Here is a 13,714-nt window from a genome sequence, read left to right on the forward strand (position 1 = left end):
ATGATACAGATTATAGCAACATATTATTTGACACGTGTTTATCCCATATTTATCCACACTCGAGATCCGAGGCTTTATTCTTATTACAGCCTCGCACAAAAGACAACCCACTTTCCATTATTTTTGTGTTCCCTGGTGTAAGCATATTCATTAATCGAAATAATCATGGAGCACTAACGCGAAAGTCCGCGAGCGCCGAAATGGACCCATATTATTATTTTAATATGCAGCAAAATAGCGACATTAATTTTGAACGGATTTTTTTAGAAACACTGAGGGGACCCTTGCATGGTTAGTATCCGTAGTAATCTATTTATAGTTACGTCACTGCCATAATGTGAATGTTTTGACAAAAATAAAACAAAAAAGCAGTTTCAAGGTTCAACAAAAATTCACCGAGCGGAAAACGGAAATTATAATACCTAATATTACAATGTTGGTTAAACAGCTTTCAACTGGCACGTACTAACTATTATAAAAAACTAAAACTATGTTATTTAGATCGAAATTATTAATAAAACTAATAAACCAGTTTTATTTGTTGGCAACTATGCCATAATTGGCACCTACCTACCTCATATATGTATTATATAATTTGTTATTGGTAAATATTTGGTTCTAATAACTATTTATAAAAGTCAATGTCAAGTATTCAAATAAATTATTTTCCAAATTTAAAATCTTGATATTTGAAAGTTTCTTTTGCATAAGACATTTTAACAGCTGTCCAATAATAATATTGTTTAATTTATTTTTATCACTCATCATCAAGGTGTGGAGATGGTGAAAGGAAAAACCTGTAATGCGAGAACTGATTGGGGTAAACATTTTTTTTAAAACAGACGTAGCAATGCTACAAAGCGATCTACGCACTGTATGGTACATATATCTGGAGAAGCGGAACACGGAGAATTACTGAGATAATTGGCGTGAGCTTGCGGTTGCCGTATGCAACGATACGGTGGTGTGAAACTGTACGTATGTAAGTGGACATTTTTGATAAATTTGAATGATGTAATTTCCTATAAGTATATAATATATTTAGGGCAACGTACGGTTGTCGTGTGAAAATCAACAATGTGAAATAACTTACAGCAGTTAGTAGTTTTAGTGGCATTTTTACAGAATAAATTTCATATATTTAGGCTCAGTCATTATAGAACAATCAGATAAAATAGCAATGGGCTGAACAACCGCTGGACAAATGTCGTCATACAGTGGTACCTATCATTATTCTGAGGTGGTACCCAAGGAGCCCATAAAATTAATAATAAACTAGAGACTGAGAAGAGTGTAGAGAGTTAGGGGACGCCTTCGTCCAGCAGTGGATCGACCCTGGCTGATGATGCTGATGACGATGATGATCACAGAACAACGTTTTTTTCAACTTATTTGAGTACTTATGATCAATTAAATCAGACGGTAATTTAAGAAAATCGATATTTTGGCATTTTATAGACTTCTAATTATTGCAAAATTTCTAGTTTAAGGCTATACTTCACCTGAGGCATGGTCTAAAAAGATCGTGACTGTGCGACGCGCGGATTATGCAAATGACGCGTGCCGAACGAAATATAATTTATCTTAAAAATTCAACATGTGTCCATTTAATGTTATGCTTATTGTTATATTAGTAATAATAATAATACATTCATTGAAATGTTTTCTTTTTCGAGTGCATGAGTAACGTTTTTTAGTCATCTTTACACGATATAAGAATATATTCATCCGACGCCATCACAAAACGAATTGACGTGCTCACATCTCGACTATTGTTCAAAACTATTTGCCGTTTCACTTATGTATGCTCTTAACTTAAAATTAACTTTAACGTCATAACACACATATCCGACTAAAAAAATAATGTTTACCTCATCATTTTGGAATTTAGGGGCTCCTGGGTAATTTATGAAGCGGCTCTTATGAATCCATCATGCCAAATTTTTATGCGTTTAAACAAAACTGAAAAAATAATCGAATTTCCCGTGCTAAACCGGATTTTTTTCATAATATTTTGTTTTGATAAGATAGTCACATTACCTTATGATAGTTACAATGAATGAATTACCACTACGTTTTCTAAGAATCTTTTGCATCGATACATCATTATTTATGTGCAAGATAAAGATTTCTTCACTTAATAAAATAAGATAGCAATCGAGGAAGACAAATTAGTTGGATATCGCACCTATCACTCATGCAGTTGGCGCGCCATAAAAACCTGTCAGTTAGGTGAGCGCCGTTAATGCATAAAAAAGACAGGTGATCAACACAACTAACTAACTTGCAGACATCGAGTTGCTATTTTGTTATAAATATTGGAGACGTTCGTGCGTACAGGAACATACGTTGTCCATTGTAAGTTTGATTTTGATCATATGAGAAGTTAGTATGCATATAACCAAATAATGGCAAACGAATTGATTGAATTGAGACAAGTCTGCTGTGACGGTATCGTAATGTCACTTTAAGGGGGGACATGCTCAGCGCAGGTCAAAATGGAGCTTTTGTTCTATTTTAAAAGCATGATCCTGGATATTCCTTAAACGTTGTAGATAATCTATTTATATAATTTTGAAGCCTTATTATCCTTTATATTTATTTTGAACATTTGATGACTGCAAAAAGTATTTTTATTACATAAAATAGTATTCTTTTAAACCTCTCGCTCTAATGTTTTAGAATATAGTCATATTTAAGTACATAAATGTGCACTGGTGTTAAGATTTTTTACATTTATTAATTTTTAAACGCATTTATAAAACCATCAGTATAATTTATGTTGACATTATTATAGTGAAATATTTACGATACAAAATTGTATTGATAATCTCTGTGATCCCAAATTTGACAAGAATTAGGCATTTTATTATTCAAAAAATAGGTAAGATTAACACATTTGAAGATAATTCTAAAGATACTAATAATAAGCTATGTTTTTGATTATTGAAGTGTAATAAACATCCTACGAATAATGATTGCTTTATAATAATTATTGACCTAAGAATAAGGTAGTGTTTTTTTTTTAAATACGGCATTTCTTTTGGCATTTCCCAGTGGTTAACGCTTTCGCTGCTGAAGAGATAATGAGATTTTAATTGCCCCCTTTAAAATGCACGCTAATTACATCGATCGGCCGCCTGGTCATTACGCGCCGTGCGCGTCTTCCGCGTCCAAAGTATTAAGCTACAACATACGGCCGTAGCCATAAATCGACAAACTAAAACTAGTAGGGAGTAAGAACATGTTAACGCGCGTGTTTGAACATGTACCTAACCCAAAAAAAAATCTTTTTTTTATAAACGGTATATGTTCAAACACGCGGCTATTCTATACACAAGGCGACTATCAACCGCTTAAGTGATAAAGTGATAGTATTTATTACATATTTGTATTGAGGTATTATAATTGTTACAATAAGTTAGCCTTCTAAAGAGTCAAAACTGTCTATCTCACTCTAAATTTTATCACAGCCAAGTGAGGTGCTGTTAACATATAGCACTTATTGCAACAATTACATCCAACTTATTGTAATTGTTACAATATGTGCTAATACTTTGGTACAAACCTACCCTAGTTAGCCGTCATATTTATCACTTTATCACTTAAGCGGTCGATAAGTATAGAATAGACCCATTGGAATGCCCACACCGGATTTGGTTAAGACACACAAATCCTTGATAATGAAACAAATGAAACAAACCAAATTTCTGTATGAAATATAATATACATATAGGAAAAAAATATTTATCATCTGCATCTGTAAAATATCATCGATTTACCATGTAGGATGGACCTTTAGCTAAATTCACATATATATTTAATGCGTAGACAACTTATATCAGTTCATAACGCATTCGGAGCCATGAGCATTCATTGGTGGTTTTAAGCAATATGTAGCCAATGAGATATCGCGTTTGCCCAAACTGAATGTGGGCAAAGTACAATTATCATTTTTGTAGGAACGTCTACATGAGCGCAGCGAAAAAAATCAAAACCTCATTGGTGACAATGAACTCTTTCTGACACTAACACATCTTTTTACGTTCTGGCATACTAAAAGTAAAAATGATTATCTTCAAATAAACTAAGTAAATAAGTGAATAGGTAATTAATAAAAGAAATTTGAAGATTTGATTTGTGCAAGATCATCAGAAAATAAATGGCTGTCATCGGAGTGAAGCTGTTGCTAGTCAAAAACACTATGTATGGCTAAAACAAGCGAAAACTTATGTGAAATTAGCTAATACCGACTCTTGTCTCTGATAACTCAATGCTACAGACGGACGCGTGAATAAACAACCGCCAGGGTTGCCGCAATAAAAATCACGGAGCTAATAATATTACAGCGCGCACAGTATTAAATTACAGCGACGCGGTTATGCTCATTTGAAGCGAACAAAAGACGGAATTGGACGATTAGCTACTTTGTTTACATGTCGCCTAATTTAATTGGCTGTACAAATAGTGTCAAATGCATGGAAAGTCGCAATAATTGAAGAAATTCGAGGACATACGTTCTTTGAGACATCTAATTGGGTACGCGTAAGACATTGTCGTTTTTGTTTGACACGTTTTTTAATTAGGAAACTTGTATTATTATTAATTTCGCTTTGTTTATAAACACCGTTGGCTATTTACTGGAAAATACATATGGCAATTAATTAAGTATACAATATATTATAATACGATTCGACTCATATACAGCTTAAATCTTACAACCGAGTCACCAATTCTGTTTTTTAAATAAATCGTATTCTTTTATTTCAGGTTGCGGTAAGCGATATATAAATTACAAGATAAAAAGATTTTTTTATAAACCACGTTTTTATATTTCTGTTGAATCATATAAACTTGACATATCTATGTATTAATAATTTAGGACAAATAAGGCAATTGTCAACAAATCAATTTTTTGCTATTTTGCAACAAACAAACAAATATATAATATTGAAATGTCATTTTGATTTCCATAGAAACGCACGTATATATGAATAATTTAGTTGCTATGACCACCCCTTAGCAACCAATAATAGTGGATTGGATTACGGATTTCTTCCGAAATAACTTTTCATATAAAACACAATTAACTGAAAATAAATTCAATTCTACTTAAAGATGTCTAAAACTATTAAAAGAATGCATCGTGTTCTGATATATTCTAAAAATTTCAAATATTTAGCTAGTCGGGAAGTTAGTTAAAAATCGATTGCAAGATTTGTACTGGATAAACAACCACCGGACATACAAGAATACGAGCTAAGAAAAACGTGGTAATTATACTGTAACCATGGGTCCCCAACCTTATTTTCATCAGGAGCACATTTACAGCCAAAAATTAAATGGCGGACATATTTTTTTCAATGAAACTTACATTATTTAGACAGAGAATACAACATATATTTTATATATTTTTAAACAATTTCTAGTCAATAACTTTGTATTAATGAAGTGTTAATGTTATTTAAAAACATTATATACCACGAAGCAGATAATTAGATACCTACATGTTATTTTGAATTTTTATTAATAAAAATATCTACGAACTTATTATAAAAAAATAAGTGAATAACAAAAAGAATGACCATTTAATTAGTTGGATCCTAAAGGTTCAAATAGACTATATTATGACGATCGGGCACATATATGCTAAGAGCGTTTTAGTGTCTATGATCAAATCTATGCCATTCCGACATTTATACATACATATTGTATGACAGCTATGACATCGCATTTACACTCTGTGACACCCTGTGACACAGGACGCCAACATAAGAAACGGGCTTTTCGACATATATATGACCGATCGTCATAGAGTGTATTTGAAGCATTAGCAATGTACGTGGATATTCCTATAATAATACTTAAACAGTAATTTTATTTTATTGAAAATAATTATTATTCGCATAAATAAGTAGAACCGAAGCATTATTTTATTTTATATGACTTTATATATTTATATATTTTATAATTTTTAGGGAGAGATATTTTTTTAGATTCACCAGATTGCACGTTCAACCATACATATACGATACATTTATTATAACCAATCAACCAACATAAAGATTCAAATTGTTTTTTTTTATAATTATATAATATATAATGCGGAAATGAGACGCAAAAAAGTGATCGTGGGTACAGGATCAGGAAAACCTACGACTGGAATTCTACACCGTAACCATCACCGCTAACAATGATGAAGAAACATAAATCAGAAGACGAATACAATATATAGCCAGCAAGTAGTGTTACTTTGAAATCCAAAGTGCTATCTCGGAACACATAAATCCAGGTCAGCCCCATGTTGGCACATCACCAATAAGTCTGAAAACAATCTTATGATTTTTAAACGAAATTATCCTGCGTTATTTCGAGTAAATATTGACGATGGAACGTGGTTTATACGTATCGTGAAGTCTACGAGGAATTTGAAGAACCTAACGTAATCTAAACTAAACCATCAAAATTTCTCGACTAAAATGCGGTTGTCATGTTTACAGAATACTTGGGCCGATCCATCCGGAAAGCTTTTAATGCGAAGGAGTGTTGGGATATCTAAATTAAAAATCTACAATAAAAAAGGTTACATTATCAGATTCTGTGTTACACGTTGAATAAAAAATGGTTTATTAAAATATTATTTAATTATGGGGGTTCTATCTCATAATAATGGCAGCACTGATACTGTTTTATTACACTTGACTATAGTGACTTCCGGGAAAATACATGGTATGGACAGTAAATATGTGTTTAATAAAATATTTGTTGCACAGAAGAACTCCATTTTTTTAACGATGACATTGTCTAGTTATAAAATACTGACAAGAAAGTTACATGGGCAATTTCGTTATTTTTACAACGCTTTTTTTATTATTAAAACAACGTTTTTCTTAGCTCATATTCTTATTTATCCGGTGGTTGTTTGTCCGGTACAATACGGCAATCGATTTTTAACCGACTTCTCGACTAACTAGATATTTGAAACTTTTAGAATATATCAGCACACGATACCAATGCATTAGAATTGATTTCATTTTCAGTTAATTCTGTTTTGTATGAAAAGTTATTTTCGAAGAAATCCGTAAAAAGTAAAACTATTATTGGTTGCTAAGTGGGTCCTAGCAACTAAATTAATAATATTAATATATACGTGCGTTACTATGGAAATCAAAATGACATTTCAGTATTATTTCTATCAAATACAAATATTTTTGATCGTCTAAGCTAGTCAAGTCAAGTTTATATGATTCAACAGAAAACTTAAAAACGTTGTATATAAAAAGTTCTTTTTATCTTGTAATTATTAATACATAATTTTTAATGATACCACACCATAAACGTGCATTATATTTAATGTAATGAGAAAGATTGTGTTAAAGTCACTAATTATGCTATTAAATACTGCGTGGACATTATTAAAATATCTATTGGCAAGGTGGTAACCCTGAATTATAAATTAAACGCGATAAACCTTTCTTCGCATTAGACAGTGTCGATTTAATTCGTAAATAATTGCTGCACTTACTTTGAAATGTGTACAGATTTTCTAATGACTAATTAGTAGCTATATATTAAAATGTTAATCCACTTGATTAAAAAGTGATGAACTGATGTATTATTTATAATATTATAATATATAATTAATCAAACATGTAACAAGGTACTTTTAATAATACCGATGCAATTAATGAGTAATGAACGATTTACTTAGTAATTTTATTCAAATTCTTATTGTTGCAGTTGAAAGAAAATATCAACAAAATTTATTATGTTTATTGTTGGTAACTTTTATATTTATACAATTCAATTACCGGTTCCGTCTCACGACTCTTTCAATTGGTTAATCGATTCAATATAAACCTCTAACTGTTTTATATAATAATTGAAAAAAATGGTCAAAACAGAAGACGAATATTGCTGAACGACATGGTTTCATAAAAGCACAACATTTTTATTAATACGAAACAACCACTTTTCTTTAAGTTATAATTATGTATTTATTTAACGTAGGTACACAAGTTGGTAAACACTTCAGAAACATACATATTAGAAAATTATATTTTTGAAAATAATTTTGATACCAAGCGGGACTCGAGCCAGCATTCATCGGATTCCTACAAATGCGCTTTACCAATTAAACAATCTGCATAATACTAATCACGTCGAAATTTATTAACAACTATGCCTCTGAGGTGTTATCTTAAAATCCATTAATATTAACGATCTGATGTTGTCTTCAATCTTGTGTGTTGTGAATAAAAAATAAAATAATAATTATACTTGAAAATTATTACTACGATTTTACGATCAACACACTGAGTAAAACCTCGGGTGTCAACATTTCGGGATTGCAAGCCTCCGTGTAGAAGATGGTATCACTGGGTGCTAACAGTAATGAAGAAGAAAATTAATTCAATAGGTGTATAGTAAATGGATTGAACTATTGAACGAATACAATTATTGGCTACTTTTCTCACTTCACCAATAATTATTGATCTACGTGTACGATCTACGTTTTTAATATTCTGTAGATGGGGTCTCATTCTCAGATGATCCTACAAATATACAATGATCCTGATAAAAATGAAGAATGCTATTTCTTTGTATTTGTGATTTAGTGTTTAAAGAAGCCAAGTCGAGTCGACATTATTTATGTATTCAAATTTGTACCTACAGTTGCTATGACAATAACAATAACACTTATTTATGGGATAAAAGGTAGATAAGTATTCCAATATTGGGAATAAAATCATTCGATCTTTTAATTTAACCTAGTTACTTTATTGAATTATGTTTTACGTATAAATAGTTATGCTAGGTACGTCAGCATGCTTTTCCAATTAAGCTACGGGCATCTTATTGAACTACGACGATTAACTAGTAGTTGTTAAATACTGGCGTGAATCCAGCACATACAGGTTCAAGTCCCGTCGGGTGTTGTATTTTTTTTTCTTCTACAAAATGATTTTGTCTAGTATGCACATACGCGTATCAAAAGGGTTGATAATTTTGAACGACAACAAGTGAACCGGTTACCACGTTAAATAAATCGACTTAAAAGTTAAATACGCGATAGTAAATTCTACATAATATTCTTTACCTTCTTACTTTTCAATATAATTACAATTCAATATAAGCCAAATTTCTAGGTATTTATTTTGACTTCAAGCTTTCTTTTGATAAACATGTCAATTACATTGCCCAGAAAGTCAATAGAGCCACCAACATTATAAAGTTCCTCAGAGGTACTTGGTGGGGATCACACCCTTCCACTCTAATAACTTTCTATAAAAGCTACATCAGATCCATAATGGACTATGGAAGCTATATTTACTTCCCAAAAAATAAAGGAGCAAAGCTACAGTTAGAACGACTACAGAACCAAGCTATCAGATTGGCTCTTGGCCTAAGAAAAAGTACACCTACTAACATACTACTTGCCGAAGCCAAGATAACATTACTAGAAGAAAGATCTAAATTTCTATGTAAAAACTTCTTGGTAAAATGTATGTCAAACCGTACTTCTAATACGAGATACAATGTCAACAGATTTCTACAAACAACTATAACGCGAGATCGTACTCCGAAGAGATTTCAAATTTTAAAAGAAAGTATCCAAGCTGTAAATTGTATTGATCATCTGATTTTAAAAAGAGACTTCTACAACTTTTTTAATTATACCTATGAGGATATTATATATAACGTTTTAACTAATACAAAAATAGGAATGGAGCTATCGCACTCCGACTCTCCCGACTTATTATTCAAGTCCAAATTTGGCAATCAAAATGTAGTCCAAATTTTTACGGATGGAAGCAAAATTCCCGATTCACCTTCAGTAGGTGTAGCAGTGTTCTTCCCCCAATCCAACACGTCGGTTGCCAAAAGTGTCCACAGATTCACTTCCATCTATACAGCAGAGTGCTTAGCCTTATGCGAAGCCACTAAAATTGCACTTAATTACAAAAATAAAAATATCAACATTTTCACTGACTCCTTAAGTCTGATTCACTCGCTCGAAAATCCAAATTTCAGCATCAAAACTAATGACTACATTCTTAATATTAGAACCAACATTTCCAAATTTAGCAATAGTAACGAACACGGTACAAATATACAGATATACTGGATTCCAGCACATAAAGGAATTAATGGCAATGAAATTGCTGATCAATTGGCAAAAAAATCTGTAAAATACCCATCAGAAAATATAAGAATTCCATACACAGATTTTAAAGCCCAGTTTAAACAAACAATGAGCGAAAATAACGGTAAATATTTAGAAAATCTTGGGAAAGAAAAGGGAACACACTACTATCAAAACTTTTATAGTAGATCTCCTAAAACTTGGTTTAGTAAACATTGTAAAATAAAGCGAGATGTAATAGTGACAATAGCTAGAAGCAGGTCAGGGCATTACAGTCTCAACGAATCATTGTACAAAATTAAAGTGGTAGATAGCCCTCAGTGTCAGTGTGGACATCTCACTCAAGATCTTAACCACATTGTCTGGCAATGTGATGCCTATGACCAGGAGAGAGAAGTGTTATTGAATAAGTTGGGGAAATGCAGGTTATACCCTCCTTTTACGATTAATTCGTTCCTGGCAAAACCAAATATTTCAGTTATGAAAATTGTACATGAATTTCTCCAAAAATGTAACGTAAATGTCTAGTGTATAGTGTAACAAAAATGTAATTCTGTATCATTAATAATGTAACTATTTATGCCTGTCGTTAAAAAAAAATGTATGTATACTTTTGTAAACCATTGTAAAGCAGAATAGCCTTCCATTCAGAAAAGAGCTCAATTGCTTCCAAATAAAGAAAAAAAAAATCTGCATAATATTCTTTACCTTCTTACTTTTCAATATTCTGTAAATGAGGCATCATTTTCAGTATTGTTTATATTTTATTTTTTAGTATTTGAAAGAAGAAAGAGAGTCGAGCCAAAACGATAATATTATGTTATTCAGCAAAATAATAACCATATTCCATACACCATATCCATGGGTAGGGATTCCAATCCCGGGATCCCGCGCTATTTTCGATACCTATGAATCCCGGGATTGATAAACATAATCCCGGGATTTCGGGATTGATTTTATTTATCAATTTTTATGGAAAATAAAATAAAAGCGAAAATAAAACAGAAAAAATACTTTTAATAAAAAATAACTACATTAGAAATAAACTGAGTTTGAATGAAGTTTGATTTATATCCATGTGTAGGTTGCCGATTCATTTTATTTTTTCACATGAATTATTAAAAATGAGAAAGATTGGAAAAAAAAATGCTTCGCACATTTAACAAAGTAATTCCACCATGATATCATACGTTTTACGGCAGTTTCATATTTGGCTGACTCATTAGATTTTGCAGGTTGAGCAAGTAGCTGACATCCATTTCTCGTGAAAAAAAAAACAAAATCTGTTAATACAACCTCTACTCTGTGTAGGCCCATATGATCCTATTAGGATCGGACATGGTCTAAAAATTAGATTTATGATGCGGAAAGGCCATAAGTACGCCATGATTATTTGCTTTACTATTTTAAATCTCGCTAATCCATTCATTAGGTCTTTACTATCAGAAACAGCAATCTCGTATTAAATTCACATTATTATTTATATTACAATATTATTTACTCCATTAAACTTGTGTATTTCCAAGAATGAACGTATACAATATTAACAAAAAATGTCTTAAATAGTATAAATTATACTAGATTTATTTTTGACCGATTTTATCAATGTTATTTGTAAATATAAACATTTTATATTAACAATGGAAAAAAATGCCAATCCCGGGACCAGTCCCGGGATCCCGGGATTGTCAAATTGTAATCCCGGGATCAGAATTTTGGCTCGGGATTGGATTCCCTATCCATGGGATATTGGTACTCCAATATTGGGAATAAAATGTTTACATATTTTCATAAAACGCAGTTATATGCTTGAACCCTGTTTCACGAATACATAGATATTTATAATAAATAACATACAAATGATTTGAGAAATACACAACTACGAAAAAAATCTTCTTAAAAACAATACGACGTCCATTGATACTCGTACCCGCGTTCACTGGAATCGCACCAATGTGCTCTACCTACTAATCTAAGTGCGTCCGATCTAATTATTGCGACGAAATAGTTTTTCTATTTCTGCGCATCTATTCTATACACAAGACTACAATAGGCCGCTATCGGCGGTTAAAGAGGGTAGTTTATCATATGTTTGTATTGAAGTATTATAATTGTTACAATAAGTTAGCAGTCAAAACTGTCTAGTTTGCTCTACAATTTAGCACAGCCAAGATAGGTGCCGTTAAAACATAGCACTTATTGCTGAACAACTAATTTCTTTTATTTTGTTAACTGTCAATTCATGGTGGAACTGCATTGTATTGTTGTTTGATTTAATAAAACGCATTTTTTTGTAGTAGTTATTCCACTTTAATAAATAAATTTGTACCGGTTTCGTCTGCCTCAGAGGGAGTTCAAAAGCTTCAAATCAAACAATAATTACAACTAACTTATTGTAACTGTTACAATAATTGCTAATAATTCGATACAAAAATATGAAAAACTACCCTCTATAGCTGCCGATAGCAGTCTTGTGTATAGAGATGCGCTGAAGCGCTTTACAAATTACGTTAATTTTGGCAGTCAGGTTTTGTATTTTAAACCAAAGTATCAATTATTATCTTAATTAATAACCGGTGTCAGGATCACTTCAAATTTTAGTTATATCGTACTTGTACATGCTAATATTTTAATAAATTATATTTTTATTCAACGAATAAATTACAAGATTAAATTTGAGAATGTAACAATAGTTTATTACGTATAAAGCGTCAATTACATTGAGCTTTTTTATGAGCTGATTATTGGCAAATTTAAAAGCGGGCGGTTCAGCTACTGCGATTTCATGATTACACACAAAATTTTCCATTCGCTGATAAGCCACAAGCCAGCGAGCGATTTTGACGGAACGTAGTTCGTTTTTTTGCCGGGAGGTCGCTACGCTCCATAATAATGTTTCCATTAAACGTCAAAAAGGTAAATTTCAAAATGAGTAGTTCGTTTTTCCACCACCACGCTCTACTGCGCAGACGCGATACGCCCACAAGCCGGCGTGTAGCTTATAAAGTTGACCGGCTTTCAACTTTTCTCGGTGGAGTGTTTACAACCTGCTTATTAGCTTGTTCGATGATTACACTGGGCGAATTTACAGGCAGATTATAAATTTGCCAATAATCAGCTCGTAAAAAAGCTCAATGTAATTGACGCTTAAGGTGATATGAAAACTGTTTTTGACTCATTTTAGTTACATGTCACCTGTACTCGTTTAGTCTCCGGTAAGTACTTCAATTTTCTTTTATTATTCTAAACATTTTTGCAGGTTATACAATGTTTCGTGATTAAAGCAATTTAATAAAGTCGGTATTGCCAGTTCATTGACATCGCAATATGCTAATTGTAATATCGCGTTTCATAATTACTGAAACCACACGATATTGAGAGGAGTACGTAAAAAGATTTGGCAATAAATCCTATGTTGGCATCTTCATCCACTCCATTGTTCGACAGCGGAGAGAAAAAATGTAAACTCTCACGATTTTTGGACCATAACACAACGACCATCCATCATTTCGATACAAGATGGCTCCATTTTGTTGCGTACAACAAATCATTTCCCATAGTTACTGT

Source organism: Rhyacophila brunnea, unplaced genomic scaffold (assembly GCF_057557595.1).
Source record: "Rhyacophila brunnea isolate RB1 unplaced genomic scaffold, BYU_Rbru_1.0 scaffold_18, whole genome shotgun sequence".
NCBI lineage: Eukaryota > Metazoa > Arthropoda > Insecta > Trichoptera > Rhyacophilidae > Rhyacophila > Rhyacophila brunnea.